Source organism: Phalangium opilio, unplaced genomic scaffold, assembly GCF_054372755.1.
Source record: "Phalangium opilio isolate 3A_F unplaced genomic scaffold, DU_Popi_V2 ptg000104l_1, whole genome shotgun sequence".
NCBI classification, from domain to species: Eukaryota; Metazoa; Arthropoda; class Arachnida; order Opiliones; family Phalangiidae; genus Phalangium; species Phalangium opilio.
Genome location: NW_028324206.1, coordinates 1,146,261 through 1,164,147, shown reverse-complemented (window position 1 = coordinate 1,164,147; position 17,887 = coordinate 1,146,261). Strand labels below are relative to the sequence as shown.

The 17,887-nt window shown below is 38.5% G+C and overlaps 2 non-coding genes across 2 annotated transcripts; both read right to left on the bottom strand.

Moving 5' to 3' along the window:
* Window positions 1–8,117: 8,117 nt before the first annotated feature.
* On the bottom strand, window positions 8,118–8,189 carry TRNAE-CUC (transfer RNA glutamic acid (anticodon CUC)). The gene has a single exon. It is a non-coding gene; the product is annotated as a tRNA-Glu (tRNA).
* A 586-nt stretch (window positions 8,190–8,775) lies between these two features.
* On the bottom strand, window positions 8,776–8,847 carry TRNAD-AUC (transfer RNA aspartic acid (anticodon AUC)). Its single transcript has one exon. It is a non-coding gene; the product is annotated as a tRNA-Asp (tRNA).
* Between the last annotated feature and the right edge of the window lie 9,040 nt (window positions 8,848–17,887).

Below are 17,887 nucleotides of genomic sequence, written 5' to 3'. Positions count from 1 at the left end.
TTTTGACTTCTTTGAATTCTTCTCTTCCTGGCGGTTTTACAGCGTGTGTAGTGGCCGGGATTTCGATTTCGCCTTTAGCTTTGCCTCCGTATTTGAGGTTTACTTCTGGAGTGACGAAATCATCATATCCGCCTTGTTTATTAAATTCTCCCAGAAACTTGACATTTCGACTTCGGTAAATTTGCTTCTCGGACGGAACCCATAGTCGATAGGCCTTCGAGACTTGAGAATAGCCGATGAAAACGCATTCTTTGCTCCTGGCTGCAAACTTCCCCTTCCTTTTATTTTCGTCCAACAGCAAAGCTTTGTCGCCGAAAATCTTCAAATGTTGCAGGGATGGCTTCTTTCCGGTCCATCTGGTAAATGGTACTTCTCCATTTATGCTCCGGGAAGGACAACGGTTTCGAATGTAGTTAGCCGTGGCCATCGCTTCTGCCCAGAATGATGGTGGAAGTTGCGCTTGTATCATCATACATCGGGCCATATCTAGGAGTGTTCTGTTCTTTCTTTCGGCAATGCCATTCTGTTCCGGGGTGTGTGGTACGGTGAGCCTTCTTTTTATATCAGAGTCTTTCAGGAATCTGTCGAATTCATTGTTGCAGTATTCGGTTCCGTTGTCGGACTGCAAGGTCTTGATTTTTCTCCCGGTTTCCACTTCAGCTCGATGCTTGAATTCTTTGAAGGCTTTCAACACTTCGCTCTTGTGTTTTAAAAAACTGACTTCACTCCACCGGGAATAATCATCAGTGAAAACGACGATGTACTTGGCTCCGCTCATTGACGTTACTCTCATCGGCCCGCATACGTCAGAGTGTACTATTTCCAGGACATGCGAGGTTCGGCTATCTTCGGTTTTCGGGAACGGCTCCTTTGATTGCTTTCCTTTGATACAGATTTGGCAGATTCCCAGGCTCCCATCTTTTTCAATGTTGAGCCCCGTAGCCAAATTCTTCCGGGCCATTTCCTTTAAACTTCTCTCGTTCAAGTGACCGAGTAGGAAATGCCAGTTCTTCAGGTTGCTTCTAGGCTTTATTTCCGCTTGCACTGCATGGACCGTTTCTTCAGCCTTTCCCAGGAAATAAAGGTCTCCAACTCTGTCAGCAACTGCAATCACTTCCCCGGTTGCCGTTTTAATCCAGGCTTGCGACTTCTTGAATGTGACCTCACGTCCTTTGTCTGTCATCTTGGCAATGGATAGGAGATTTGTTCTTAAATCCGGGACATGAAGGGCTCGTTCCAGGCGAAGAATTCGATTGTCGCTGCCATTCGTTGCGTGTACTTTTACTTCGCCAACACCTCGTATCTTCGTTGACTCTGCAGTGGCCAGGTTTAAAGATTTCGTGGTCTCTTCGTAAACGTTGAAGTAGTCTCTGCTGGAAGTCATATGTGAGGTGGCTCCGCTGTCCAGGCACCAGGAATCGTGATCAGCCTTCAGGTGCAATGCGAATTCTTCCTCGGCCAAATTTTCTGCCAGTACATGATGGGCGTTTTCCTTCTTTCTGGTTTTTCTTTCTGAACCATTGTCTCTGTCGGGGCAATCGGCTACCTTGTGGCCGGGTTTCCTGCATCCATGACACTTGTACTTAAAGGTCGTGCTTCCTCGTCCACGTAAGCTTCTTCCTCTACCCCTTTCTGCAGTTTTCCGGGAAAAGTGGTTACTGCCCATCATCGCATTCTGCACGGGTTCGTCTTCCCTAGATTGCTTGGCGTCCGATTCCTCCAGGATCTTTATTTTCAAGGCTTCCGGATCAGGTAACGCATCCCTGGACTCTATTGCGCACCGGAAGTTCTCGTAAGATTCTGGTAGACTGTATAACAACATAATGGCCAGTAGGTCGTCGTTTACAGCTACTCCCATGTCAGCCAACTTGTCTACTGCGTCGAAGAATTCTCGGACGTGATCGCGGACATCTTCTCCCTCCTTCATTTTCTTGAGGGTCAGTTTCTTCAGCAGCGTGGCTTTCCGGGCAGGTCCACTGGACTGGTAGATGGATTCGAGCTTCTGCCATAGTTCCCGTGAGGTGATGCAATTCTTTACTTGCTTCAACTCCGACGGACTGATCGACAAGATTAGGTCCGCTCTTGCCTTCCGATCATTACTGTCCCAGGTAGCGACCGCCTGGGCGTTGCCTTCCGTTCCCCGCACCGGAGTTGGCCTCGTTGAAGTTCCATCTACGTACTCCCAGAGGTCGTTCTTTTGAAGCAGGGCTTCCACTTGCATTTTCCAGGTATCATAATTATCTTTAGTTAACGTCTCGATTCGTCCCAGGTGATTTCCGGCCATTCTCCGTTTGACTCCGCACCTTAAAGGATAATCTTCCCGGCGTTGAACTTCTTATGACTTCTAAACCTTTGCGCAGTGGAAGCGTGCTGGGCCCATAACCTGTTGTTGTTTGACGCAAGAACGACTCTGGGTTTAACTGGTTATAAACTCTTTATTAATTTAATTAAAACATTAGTATTAATTTCCGTGGTAGCAGAGCGTGGTGGTGGAAGCGTGCTGGGCCCATAACCTGTTGTTGTTTGACGCAAGAACGACTCTGGGTTTAACTGGTTATAAACTCTTTATTAATTTAATTAAAACATTAGTATTAATTTCCGGGAACAATACACAGCTATCTAAGAACTGATAACAGGGAACTGATAAACTGAACTGACTTTGAGAACTGACTAAGAACAACTGACAAACGTTATCGGAATGTTATCCGGTTATATAGTTAAGGCATCGCGATAAAAAATAAAGATTACAAGAATGACCGCGATGCATAAAAAACACAAGTATAGAAAATAGAATCTGGATATAGATAAAAAAACAACCGGTATTATCTCTAATTTCCAACAGTTAAACTGTCCTTTTTTGCATTCTGGTATACATTTTTTATGCTTCTCGTTAATCCTTTCAAGTGACAGTTAATAAGAATACTAAAATATTTTCACCTGGCCGATTTCAAATTTTCCCTGCTCATCCCTCCATAGTTTTTCCCAATTTTACATTATAAATATATCTTCCACTAAAGTGTGAATGATCTTAGCATTTCTATTTTTATTGACTCTTAAAGGTGCATCAGACTGCACAAAAGGAACTATCTTATCACAGGTATATTTAAAAAATCAAATGATAGTTTTGACAAATATAACAACCCTCCCCTATCTTGAGTTGCAGTCCACTGGTGATATGCTTCGGTTGCATCACTCTTTTTAACTAAGCAGTTTCTTGAAAGTTTTCCGTAGAGGCCCATTAATTGGTTCACTGTGTACCGTGCTATCTTATGAATTATTTTCAATTCTTTGTCTTTTGCTGCATCACTTAAGTCTGACTTTTTGATTTGTGGTTCTTCGACCTTCTTAGCGAATTTTTCTTTTTCCAAATAATTAGAATAAAGTTCATTGAAAAGACGTTGAGCAATAATTGAAGTCAATACACTCTGATCCTTTGGTCCAAGCATCCTACATGGCTCCATATGTAAAAAAGACTTTTTTAACTCCTCGGCAAATTCTCCGTTTGTAAAAAGCCCGTGTGTTTTAATGTAAATTTTTTTGTCCAAAAGCCCCGGTTTGTCATCCATAAAAACTGATACAAAGTCGAAACCTTCTTGTGATAGCTCTGTAATTTTACTTTTCTTGATTTCTTCTAAAGCGTCCTAACACGAGAGATATTATTTTTAATTGGGAGCTAACATTATAACATGACACTAAGAACTTACAACAATTGGCTTCGGCCTCCCAACAAAAGTCACCTTTTGTAAATCTGAAGAACTACAAAGAATCGCCCCTAGATTTTCTTTTAAGTACTTTTCATCAAGTTTAATGCCTGAAAAAATAATAAAATATTATATTAGCACGCGCTTTATACAAATTTGTCAATAGATAGTTGGGTACTGGCAAGCTGGCTCCCAAGTTTTGTGAATATTCACTTACCTTCTTCAATCTTTTTTCGTTGGGTCTTTGTCGGTTTCTTTGAATTGTAATTTTTGATATAATTATGATCTACCGAAATATCCATAATTACGCTTTTATTCTTGATTTTATAAAAGAGAAATCGGATCTACATCTCCACTGGTAAGGAAAATGCACGTGTCACGGTCTCCTTGACAGGCCAGGGGCCAAAATCGAACATTTTCCAACAGTTTTTAACATGTTTTTGTTATAATTTTTCTGGGGCGAGATGGCGCGAAGCAGTGTATCCAAAGAATGACGTCATATTTTTTCCCTGGATATTCCCAAGTTTTCGAGCCCCCCCCCCCATAGCCATTACGGATAGGGAGAGGAAAAGGCTTTACAAAACGACTACGTACCCCGGGACAGGCTCCAACGATCCCCGTTGGCTTCCAGCAGCCCCTTTTATCGGAATTGTGTAATATAATTGTAAATTTTAACCTTTAAGCAATAAATGAATTTTTATACCACGGACTCGTCCTCCGTTCTCTTATAGCAAGCCCGAGTTGCCGTACCGACATTTTCTACCACGGCTGATACCACGGCCTCGGGGTGGCATGATATCCCCACAGTCTTGGGGCCTTCCAGGTGGAGGGATCGGCCCAGGGTCTTGGGGCCTTCCAGATCGTCGACCGATTGCCACCCCACGGCCTCGGACGGGTCACCCTATGGCCCTATTAGCACCTCAGCGGCCTCTTGCGCGATTAGCTTCATCCCCTTTAAAGAGTTGAACTCTTACCGTGCAATATTCGGAAATTTAAAATAGGCGATCCATATTGTTAACTAGTCGATGGATTTGACTTATGGATCTTCGGCGACGCAGTTTGATTTTTTTTCGGCGCATGAGCAGCCGGTGTGTTCGTCCAACAGCCATTCACTGGCTTTCAATTTAAAGGGCGATTTTCGACAAACTGTCGTCAGCAATTTGCGAATGGTTTTTTCCGCATGCGAATGAGATTTTAGTTCCTAATCGGGATAATTTACATTTAATAAATTATTATAAGATAGGCAAGTTAGAAGGCACATTATAATTCAATTATCCGTTTTTAACAACTGCTCTTTGTTAAGATTTTGGCCAAATGAATATTAATATAAAAGAAGTGTGATTTAATCCGTGTACACACCGTTAAGCGACTGATTTGCTCCTCGCATAAACATTTAAAGATAATTATTAAATCTTACTTCTTGGGCAGCTTGATTACCGAACCCAAATTCCATTACCTTAGCGTTACCCTCAACGCACATTTCACCAATTATGCTTAGAAGACGTTTTTCAATCTCGGTTAATTCTACGGGGCTTTTCTTCCCACCACCGGTCCCACAGGCTGAATTCTTAATTGCAGCTGCCTTCCCTTTGGTGTCCGATTTCCAATCAGCCCATGACTGAAGCAATAAACAATAGTCAAATGACTGTACTTAACACAAAACCACGTCAAAGGTGTACCAACCTTCTTCCATTTTTTCACGTCTTTCACTGCACCAAGTGCATCCGTATTTAAAATCTCTGCCAATTGAGCCCACGATCTATCTTGCGCGAATTTTGTGTATTCCGCAGATAACCTCGCAGAAACTAATTCAGGGTGAGCCTCAAAATGGTCTAGTATCACTAGACGTTGTTTTTCCGATACTTTTATCGCAAGTGGAGCCATTCTCAGCTTTAAATGTAGATGAAAGTATACCATGAATTTATAAGATATATTCAAAATTCATGAAAATTTTATTTTCATGCAGCATTTTGACATTTATATTTTCGACTTCTTTGTCAGCCTATTTGAATTAGTTAAGAAACCACTTTATTAATTACAAATGCAGACTATGTGGATAAACTAAGAATTGGATAGTTAACTACTATTTAATGTAATGTCATTTAGTAATTATAACCAAAAAGCCTATTATATGTGAGAGTGGAAAATGTCATCACATGAGATTATTTAACTTAGGTTTACCGTTAAAATAGCAACTTCTTCACCATTAACTCGGTAAAGCAATAATAGTATTAACACAACATAACATATAAACACAATTTAAACATATTTTCATAGTTAACAATAAAATATTCAATTGTTACTTATAATTTTTGTTGATTTAATGGTCTAAGATGGGCGTCTTGAGGACGTTGGTTGCGATTCACTTGTCCTATATTTCTTGGCAAATTTTGCCGACCACCTCTAGGTCGGCCAACAGGCCGCCGTATTTGCGGCGGTGCGGCGGGTTGTTCCCTAAAATTCTCCTAGTCCATCTCTTCTGGTTCTAGAGGCGGATCTTGGTCCTCTACAACCTGGTCTTGTGGACGGTTGATATTATCATGGGGGGGGGGGCTCGAACAACTGGGCGTCGCCCTTCATAAAGTCTTTCTCCGCGGCCCATTTCAGGTCCTTCGTAATATACGTTCATAGTAATATTACAATTATCCGAGATAGATATCAGTCTATCCATGTTGTTGACTAGATTGTTGTTAACGGTAATAGTTAGTATAGGGCGCTGTAGGTTAGCTGTGGCATAGGGGCTAGCCACCACCCCTCTATGCATTGTAAAGGGGCCCACCTGTAAATACGTCGCGAGTTGACTTAGTGTGGACATCCCTTCCTAGACCAAGCTTAGATTATTATTATTATTATTAGATTTTGAAATAAAGACATTTATTATTTTGGTATTAACCTTTGTTTTACTTAAGGGTAAGACTATGAGAAATTTCATCCTGTATTGCTCACAGACTAGGAGGATTCATACCATTTACATTAGGAGGCCTGGTTTTAGACTCATTCAGTGAGTCAGGCTTCCTTGCGTAACACCTTAAGCCTGGCCTCCCGTGTAAATGGTATGAATCGTCCTAGTATGTAAACTATGTATAAACTGAGGCTGCACTATCCCTTTAAATTTTAGGCGGTGGAAAAATTGGAAAAATTAGGGTGCCATATCCGAGGATAGAGAATGGAATTGGCTAGACCGAGCATGGATAACTCATAAGTTCATAAGATATGTTCACCAAAAGTTTGTATCTGGAGCTTGTCATGAAGTGGCCAAAACTGGACAATAGCAGTAAACACTGATTTAAATAGAGATTGAACTTGCATGGTAGCAGCAACAGTAAAATGCACAGAATTCTTTTACACAACAACTAGCTAAGCCTAATCCTTCCGTAGAGAATGCGCGTGCTGAAATACAATATCAGTTGTCAGCACGCGCAAAGCTATAGAGCTATTTCAGAGGGGGTAATGGCTACGTCAAAAAATGCTATTTGCTCATTGTAACAGATACATAAAAATATCTGAGAACTGAACCCTTGGCCATTCTGATGCTTCACTGGTATAATTATCAAGTTTCTGCTCGTTGACTAATAAAGTTTTTAGAAAACTGACCTCCGATACCGGGAATTGAACCCGGGCCTTCTGGGTGAAAGCCGGATATCCTATCCACAAGACCATATCAGATCCGTTCAGTTTTACACAATTAAGCTCCTAGTATCGTTGATTAGTAAAATTTATAGAAAACTGTCCTCCGATACCCGGAATTGAACACGGGCCTTCTGGGTGAGAGCCAGATATCCTATCCACTAAACCATATCAGATCCGTTCAGTTTTACACAATTAAGCTCCTAGTATCGTTGATTAATAAAATTTATAGAAAACTGACCTCCGATACCCGGAATTGAACACGGGCCTTCTGGGTGAGAGCCAGATATCCTATCCACTAGACCATATCAGATCCTTTCAGATTTTCACAATTGAGCTCCTAGTATTGTTGATGAATAAAGAATTTAGAAAACTGACCTCTGATACCAGGCAATGAACCCGGACCTTCTGGGTGAAAGCAAGATATCCTAGCCACTAGCCCATATCGAATCCGTTCAGTTTTACACAATTAAGCTCCTAGTATCGTTGATTTATAAAATTTATAGAAAACTGACCTCCGATACCGGGATTTGAACCCGGGCCATCTGGGTGAAAGCCAAATATCCTATCCACTAGACATTATTGGATCCTGTCAGTTTTTCACAATTGAGCTCCTAGTATCGTTGATTAACAAATAATTTAGAAAACTGACCTCCGATACCGGGAAATGAACACGGATCTACTGGGTGAAAGCCAGTTATCCTAGCCACTAGACCATATCGGATCTTCTAGGATTTTCACAATTGAGCTACTAGTATCGTTTCTTAATAAAGTTTTTAGAAAACTGACCTCCGATACCGGGAATTGAACCCGGGCCTTCTGGGTGAGAGCCAGATATTCTAGCCACTAAACCGTATCGGATCTGTTTGGTTTATCACAATTGAGCTCCTAGTATCGTTGATTAATAAAATTTATAGAAAACTGACCTCCGATACCGGAAATTGAAACCGGGCCTTCTGGGTGAAAGCCAGATATCCTAGCTTCTAGACCATATCGGATCTGATTGGCTTTACACAGTTGAGCTTCATGTCTCGTTTCATAATTAAGTTTTTTAGAAATCTCACCCCCGATACCGGGAATTGAACCCGGGTCTACTGGGTGAAAGCCAGATATCCCAGCCACTAGACCATATCGTATCCAATTGGCCTTTCACAATTGTGCTCCTAGTATCGTTGATCAACAAAATTTAAAGAAAACTAACCTCTGATACCAGGCAATAAACCCGGACCTTCTGGGTGAAAGCAAGATATTCTAGCAACTAAACCATATTGTATCTGTTTGATTTATCACAATTGAGCTCCTGGTATCGTTGACTAATATAATCTATAGAAAACTGACCTCCGATACCAGGAATTGAACCCGGGCCTTCTGTGTGAGAGCCAAATATTCTAGCCACTAAACCATATTGTATCTGTTTGATTTATCACAATTGAGCTCCTGGTACGACCTCCGATATCGGGAATTGAACCCGGGCCTTCTAGGTGATAGTCAGATATCCTAGCCACTAGACCATATCGGATCTGCTTGGGCTTTCACAATTGAGCTTCTGGTATCGTTTCATAATTAAGTTTTTTGGAAAACTGACCTCTGATACCAGGCAATGAACCCGGACCTTCTGGGTGAAAGCAAGATATCCTGGCCACTAGACCATATCGGATCTGTTTGATTTATCACAATTGAGCTCCTACTATCTTTCATTAATTACATTTATAGAAAACTGACCTCCGAAACCGGGAATTGACCCCGGGCCTTCTGGGCAAAAGCCAGATATCCTAGCCATTAGACTATATCGGATCTGTTTGGTTTCTCACAATTGAGCTTCTACTATCGTTGATTAATAAAATTTAAAGAAAACTGACTTCTGATACCAGGTAATGAACCCGGACCTTCTAGGTGAAAACAAAATATCCTAGCCACTATGCCATATCGGATCCGTTCAGTTTTTCACAAATGAGCTCCAAGTATTGTTTCTTAATAAAGCTTTTAGAAAACTGACCTTCGATATCGGGAATTGAACCCGGGCCTTCTGAATGAAAGCCAGATATCCGAGCCACTAGACCATATCGGATCTGTTTGGTTTATCACAATTGAGCTCCTAGTATCGTTGATTAATAAAATTTATAGAAAACTGACCTCCGATACCCGGAATTGAACCCGGGCCTTCTTAGTGAAAGGCAGATATCCTAGCCACTAGACCATATCGTATCCAATTGGCCTTTCACAATTGTGCTCCTAGTATCGTTGATCAATAAAATTTATAGAAAACTAACCTCTGATACCAGGCAATAAACCCGGACCTTCTGGGTGAGAGCCAGATATTCTAGCCACTAAACCGTATCGGATCTGTTTGGTTTATCACAATTGAGCTCCTAGTATCGTTGATTAATAAAATTTATAGAAAACTGGCCTCCGATACCGGGAACTGAACCCGGGCCTTCTGGGTGAGAGCCAGATTTCCTATCCAATAGACCATATTGAATCTGCTAGGATTTCCACAATTGAGCTCCTAGTATCGTTTCTTTATAAAGTTTTAAGAAAACTGACTTCCGATACCGGGAATTGAACCCGGGCCTTCAGGCTGCATGCCAGATATTCTAGCCACTAGACCATATCGGATCTGTTTGGTTTATCACAATTGAGCTCCTAGTATCGTTGATTAATAAAATTTATAGAAAACTGACCTCCGAATAGAACCCGGGCCTTCTGGGTGAGAGCCAGATATTCCAGCCTTTAAACCATATTGTATCTGTTTGATTTATCTCAATTGAGCTCCTGGTATCGTTGACTAATAAAATTTATAGAAAACTGACCTCCGATACCAAGAATTGAACCCGGGTCTACTGGGTGAAAGCCAGATATCCAAGCCACTAAACCACATCGGATCTGCTTGAATTTCACAATTGAGCTTTTTGTATCGTTTCAAAGTAAAGTTTTTTAAAAATCTGACCTCCGATACCGGGAATTGAACCCGGGTCTCCTGGGTGAAAGCCAGATATCCTAGCCACTAGACCATATCGTAACTAACCGCCTTTTCACAATTGTGCTCCTTGTATCGTTGATCAATAAAATTTAAAGAAAAGTAACCTCTGAAACCAGGCAAAAAACACGGACCTTCTGGGTGAAAACAAGTTATCCTAGCCATTAGACCCTATCGGATCCGTTCAGTTTTTCACAATTGAGCTCCTAGTGTTAGTAGATAGAAAGTATTGCTTTTGAGCCACTGGCGTCAGTCAGTGCCAGATGGCACATGATCTGGCACCAGTAAATATAGCGTCAATGGACGCTCACATCATTTTTCTTCTTATGGCGTCAATGAATCAGACATGGCACCAGTAAATATGGCGTCAATGAATCAGACATGGAACCAGTAAATATGGCGTCAGTGAATCAGACATGGCACCAGTAAGGCATACGGACTAAATATCCCCAAGACAAAAGACCCCCGGTCATAATCCCCCCATTTTTAAAAACGTACAAAATCCCCCCTCTCTCAAGACAAAATCCCCCGGTCATTTTCCCCCCATCGTAGTTAAGAGTACAAAATCCCCCCACCCTCTAGACAAAATCCCCCCACCCTCTAGACAAAATCCCCCCACCCTCTAGACAAAATCCCCCACACTCTAGACAAAATCTACCCACCCTCTAGACAAAATCCCCCACGCTCTAGACAAATTCCCCGGTCATAATCCCCCGACAATAAAAAATACAATATCAATATTATCTAAAACACTGGAAGCCTCAGCGATCTGGTACCTTTTCCAAAATATTTTCCTATTAATTAGCTGGCACCTTTTCCAAAATATTTTCCTATTAATTAGCTGGCACCTTTTCCAAAATATTCTCCTATTAAATAGCTGGCACCTTTTCCAAAATATTCTCCTATTCATTAGCTGGCACATTTCCAAAATACTCTCCTATTAATTAGCTGGCACCTTTTCCAAAATATTCTCCTATTAATTAGCTGGCACCTTTTCCAAAATATTCTCCTATTAATTAGCTGGCACCTTTCCAAAATATTCTCCTATTAATTAGCTGGCACCTTTTCCAAAATATTCTCCTATTAATTAGCTGGCACTTTTTCCAAAATATTCTCCTATTAATTAGCTGGCACCTTTTCCAAAATATTCTCCTATTAATTAGCTGGCACCTTTTCCAAAATATTCTCCTATTAATTAGCTGGCACCTTTTCCAAAATATTCTCCTATTAATTAGCTGGCACCTTTTCCAAAATATTCTCCTATTAATTAGCTGGCACCTTTTCCAAAATATTCTCCTATTAATTAGCTGGCACCTTTTCCAAAATATTCTTCTATTAATTAGCTGGCACCTTTTCCAAAATATTCTCCTATAAATTAGCTGGCACCTTTTCCAAAATATTCTCCTATTAATTAGCTGGCACCTTTTCCAAAATATTCTCCTATTAATTAGCTGGCATCTTTTCCAAAATATTCTCCTATTAATTAGCTGGCACCTTTTCCAAAATATTCTCCTATTAATTAGCTGGCACCTTTTCCAAAATATTCTCCTATTAACTAGCAGGCACCTTTTCTAAAATATTCTCCTATCAATTAGCTGCAACCTTTTCCAAAATATATTAGCGACCAATAAAGGTATGCCTTTTCCAAATGTTATTTTTTACATTTATTGGGGGGAATGTGTCCTGGGGCTGGGGGGAATTTGTCCTAGGGCTGGGGGGAATTTGTCCTAGGGCTGGGGGTATTTTGTCTTCATCATTCATTCGGGGGAAATTGTCCGGGGGATTTTGTCTCCTACCTGAGGGGATTATGTCTTTTTCTTCTCTAATTGGGGGATTATGTCCAGGGGGAATTATGTCCTACATTCCACCAGTAAATATGGCGTCAATGAATCAAACACGGCATCACATTTTTCCCCCAATATTGTTGTGACGTCAGTGAAACGTACATGACGCGCCACAGTCTTCCTATGACGTCAGCGAATTAGGCGCCCCCTCTTAATGGGAACATCTTAAACTGTAATGATTAATACAAAAAATTGAATTGACTTAATGTGTTTCTAATTTTTTGGTTGGCTTATCTTTAATCTTATAACACCCATAAAATACTAATTTTATTAATATTTAATATTAAAAACATAAAATTTCTCTTATCATAATACATTATTATTTGAACTGATAAGGGAAATAAACTCTATTTCCAAAACTCTGTCTCACATCGCCAACAGTAAAGTGAACTTTCGATCTGATAAGAGAACCAATAATGATTTTGAAATGAGTTTTACCCTTTTAACATTGTTTAGTATGGTTTGAATTTGATTTTGTTTGTGTTTAGGTGATACAATTGCCAACAGTAGAGTGAACTCTCGATCTGATAAGAGAACCAATAATGATTTTGAAATGATAAAAGCATATCCCTCGATTTATCCATTCTTTCACATACATACCGAGGAAATGAACAAATATTTGATCTTCCTAAAAGTATGGATTAAAAACAAATAGAAAAGATGGCAATTGTATCACCTAAACACAAACATAATCAAATTCAAACCATACTAAACAATGTTAAAAGGGTAAAACTCATTTCCAAATCATCGGTAAATTTCCTCCGAGCGCGAGCGAGCAAAGGTTAAATTAATAAGTGCAGAAGTGAACTAATTTCATCTTTCTGTTCTATGTTTCACTCTTTCTGTTCTAGGTTTCGCTCTTTCTGCCCTATGTTTCACTCTTTCTGTCCTATATTTCACTCTTTCTGTCCTAGGTTTCACTCTTTCTGTTCTAAGTTTCACTCTTTCTGTTCTATGTTTCACTCTTTCTGTTCTATGTTTCACTCATTCTGTTCTATGTTTCACTCATTCTGTTCTATGTTTCACTCTTTCTGTCCTATGTTTCACTCTTTCTGTTCTATGTTTCACTCTTTCTGTTCTATGTTTCACTCTTTCTGTTCTATGTTTCACTCTTTCTGTTCTATGTTTCACTCTTTCTGTTCTATGTTTCACTCTTTCTGTTCTATGTTTCACTCTTTCTGTTCTATGTTTCACTCTTTCTGTTCTATGTTTCACTCTTTCTGTTCTATGTTTCACTCTTTCTGTTCTATGTTTCACTCTTTCAGTTCTATGTTTCACTCTTTCTGTTCTATGTTTCACTCTTTATGTTCTATGTTTCACTCTTTCTGTTCTAGGTTTCGCTCTTTCTGCCCTATGTTTCACTCTTTCTGTCCTATATTTCACTCTTTCTGTCCTAGGTTTCACTCTTTCGGTTCTAGGTTTCACTCTTTCTGTTCTATGTTTCACTCTTTCTGTTCTATGTTTCACTCATTCTGTTCTATGTTTCACTCTTTCTGTCCTATGTTTCACTCTTTCTGTTCTATGTTTCACTCTTTCTGTTCTATGTTTCACTCTTTCTGTTCTATGTTTCACTCTTTCTGTTCTATGTTTCACTCTTTCTGTTCTATGTTTCACTCTTTCTGTTCTATGTTTCACTCTTTCTGTTCTATGTTTCACTCTTTCTGTTCTATGTTTCACTCTTTCTGTTCTATGTTTCACTCTTTCTGTTCTATGTTTCACTCTTTCTGTTCTATGTTTCACTCTTTCTGTTCTATGTTTCACTCTTTCTGTTCTATGTTTCACTCTTTCTGTTCTATGTTTCACTCTTTCTGTTCTATGTTTCACTCTTTCAGTTCTATGTTTCACTCTTTCTGTTCTATGTTTCACTCTTTATGTTCTATGTTTCACTCTTTCTGTTCTAGGTTTCGCTCTTTCTGCCCTATGTTTCACTCTTTCTGTCCTATATTTCACTCTTTCTGTCCTAGGTTTCACTCTTTCGGTTCTAGGTTTCACTCTTTCTGTTCTATGTTTCACTCTTTCTGTTCTATGTTTCACTCATTCTGTTCTGTTTCACTCTTTCTGTCCTATGTTTCACTCTTTCTGTTCTATGTTTCACTCTTTCTGTTCTATGTTTCACTCTTTCTGTTCTATGTTTCACTCTTTCTGTTCTATGTTTCACTCTTTCTGTTCTATGTTTCACTCTTTCTGTTCTATGTTTCACTCTTTCTGTTCTATGTTTCACTCTTTCTGTTCTATGTTTCACTCTTTATGTTCTATGTTTCACTCTTTCTGTTCTATGTTTTACTCTTTCTGTTCTAGGTTTCACTCTTTATGTTCTATGTTTCACTCTTTCTGTTCTAGGTTTCACTCTTTCTGTTCTATGTTTCACTCTTTCTGTTCTATGTCTCACTCTTTCTGTTCTATGTTTCACTCTTTCTGTTCTATGTTTCACTCTTAGAACAGAAAGAGTGAAACATAGAAGAGAAAGAGTGAAACATAGAACATAAAGAGTGAAACATAGAAGAGAAAGAGTGAAACATAGAAGAGAAAGAGTGAAACATAGAAGAGAAAGAGTGAAACATAGAACAGAAAGAGTGAAACATAGAACAGAAAGAGTGAAACATAGAACAGAAAGAGTGAAACATAGAACAGAAAGAGTGAAACATAGAACAGAAAGAGTGAAACATAGAACAGAAAGAGTGAAACAGAGAACAGAAAGAGTGAAACATAGAACAGAAAGAGTGAAACATAGAACAGAAAGAGTGAAACATAGAACAGAAAGAGTGAAACATAGAAGAGAAAGAGTGAAACATAGAACATAAAGAGTGAAACATAGAACATAAAGAGTGAAACATAGAACATAAAGAGTGAAACATAGAACAGAAAGAGTGAAACATAGAACAGAAAGACTGAAACATAGAACAGAAAGACTGAAACATAGAACAGAAAGAGTGAAACATAGAACAGAAAGAGTTAAACATAGAACAGAAAGAGTGAAACATAGAACAGAAAAAGTGAAACATAGAACAGAAAGAGTGAAACATAGAACAGAAAGAGTGAAACATAGAACAGAAAGAGTGAAACAGAGAACAGAAAGAGTGAAACATAGAACAGAAAGAGTGAAACATAGAACAGAAAGAGTGAAACATAGAACAGAAAGAGTGAAACATAGAACAGAAAGAGTGAAACATAGAACAGAAAGAGTGAAACATAGAACAGAAAGAGTGAAACATAGAACAGAAAGAGTGAAACATAGAACAGAAAGAGTGAAACATAGAACAGAAAGAGTGAAACATAGAACAGAAAGAGTGAAACATAGAACAGAAAGAGTGAAACATAGAAGAGAAAGAGTGAAACATAGAACAGAAAGAGTGAAACATAGAACAGAAAGAGTGAAACATAGAACAGAAAGAGTGAAACATAGAACAGAAAGAGTGAAACATAGAACAGAAAGAGTGAAACATAGAAGAGAAAGAGTGAAACATAGAACAGAAAGAGTGAAACATAGAACAGAAAGAGTGAAACATAGAACAGAAAGAGTGAAACAGAGAACAGAAAGAGTGAAACATAGAACAGAAAGAGTGAAACATAGAAGAGAAAGAGTGAAACATAGAACAGAAAGAGTGAAACATAGAACAGAAAGAGTGAAACATAGAAAATAAAGAGTGAAACATAGAACAGAAAGAGTGAAACATAGAACAGAAAGACTGAAACATAGAACAGAAAGAGTGAAACATAGAACAGAAAGAGTGAAACATAGAACAGAAAGAGTGAAACATAGAACAGAAAGAGTGAAACATAGGACAGAAAGAGTGAAACATAGAACAGAAAGAGTGAAACATAGAACAGAAAGAGTGAAACATAGAACAGAAAGAGTGAAACATAGAACAGAAAGAGTGAAACAGAGAACAGAAAGAGTGAAACATAGAACAGAAAGAGTGAAACATAGAACAGAAAGAGTGAAACATAGAACAGAAAGAGTGAAACATAGAACAGAAAGAGTGAAACATAGAACAGAAAGAGTGAAACATAGAACAGAAAGAGTGAAACATAGAACAGAAAGAGTGAAACATAGAAGAGAAAGAGTGAAACATAGAAGAGAAAGAGTGAAACATAGAACATAAAGAGTGAAACATAGAAGAGAAAGAGTGAAACATAGAACATAAAGAGTGAAACATAGAACAGAAAGAGTGAAACATAGAACAGAAAGAGTGAAACATAGAACAGAAAGAGTGAAACATAGAACAGAAAGAGTGAAACATAGAACAGAAAGAGTGAAACAGAGAACAGAAAGAGTGAAACAGAGAACAGAAAGAGTGAAACATAGAACAGAAAGAGTGAAACATAGAACATAAAGAGTGAAACATAGAACAGAAAGAGTGAAACATAGAACAGAAAGAGTGAAACATAGAACAGAAAGAGTGAAACATAGAACAGAAAGAGTGAAACAGAGAACAGAAAGAGTGAAACATAGAACAGAAAGAGTGAAACATAGAACAGAAAGAGTGAAACATAGAACAGAAAGAGTGAAACATAGAACAGAAAGAGTGAAACATAGAAGAGAAAGAGTGAAACATAGAACAGAAAGAGTGAAACATAGAACAGAAAGAGTGAAACATAGAACAGAAAGAGTGAAACATAGAACAGAAAGAGTGAAACATAGAACAGAAAGAGTGAAACATAGAACAGAAAGAGTGAAACATAGAACAGAAAGAGTGAAACATAGAACATAAAGAGTGAAACATAGAACAGAAAGAGTGAAACATAGAACAGAAAGAGTGAAACATAGAAGAGAAAGAGTGAAACATAGAACATAAAGAGTGAAATATAGAACAGAAAGAGTGAAACATAGAACAGAAAGAGTGAAACATAGAACAGAAAGAGTGAAACATAGAACAGAAAGAGTGAAACAGAGAACAGAAAGAGTGAAACATAGAACAGAAAGAGTGAAACATAGAACAGAAAGAGTGAAACATAGAACAGAAAGAGTGAAACATTGAACAGAAAGAGTGAAACCTAGAACAGAAAGAGTGAAACATAGAACAGAAAGATGAAATTAGTTCACTTCTGCACTTATTAATTTAACCTTTGCTCGCTCGCGCTCGGAGGAAATTTACCGATGATTTGGAAATGAGTTTTACCCTTTTAACATTGTTTAGTATGGTTTGAATTTGATTTTGTTTGTGTTTAGGTGATACAATTGCCATCTTTTCTATTTGTTTTTAATCCATACTTTTAGGAAGATCAAATATTTGTTCATTTCCTCGGTATGTATGTGAAAGAATGGATAAATCGAGGGATATGCTTTTATCATTTCAAAATCATTATTGGTTCTCTTATCAGATCGAGAGTTCACTCTACTGTTGGCAATTGTATCACCTAAACACAAACAAAATCAAATTCAAACCATACTAAACAATGTTAAAAGGGTAAAACTCATTTCAAAATCATTATTGGTTCTCTTATCAGATCGAAAGTTCACTTTACTGTTGGCAATGTGAGACAGAGTTTTGGAAATAGAGTTTATTTCCCTTAACAGTTCAAATAATAATGTATTATGATAAGAGAAATTTTATGTTTTTAATATTAAATATTAATAAAATTAGTATTTTATGGGTGTTATAAGATTAAAGATAAGCCAACCAAAAAATTAGAAACACATTAAGTCAATTCAATTTTTTGTATTAATCATTACAGTTTAAGATGTTCCCATTAAGAGGGGGCGCCTGATTCGCTGACGTCATAGGAAGACTGTGGCG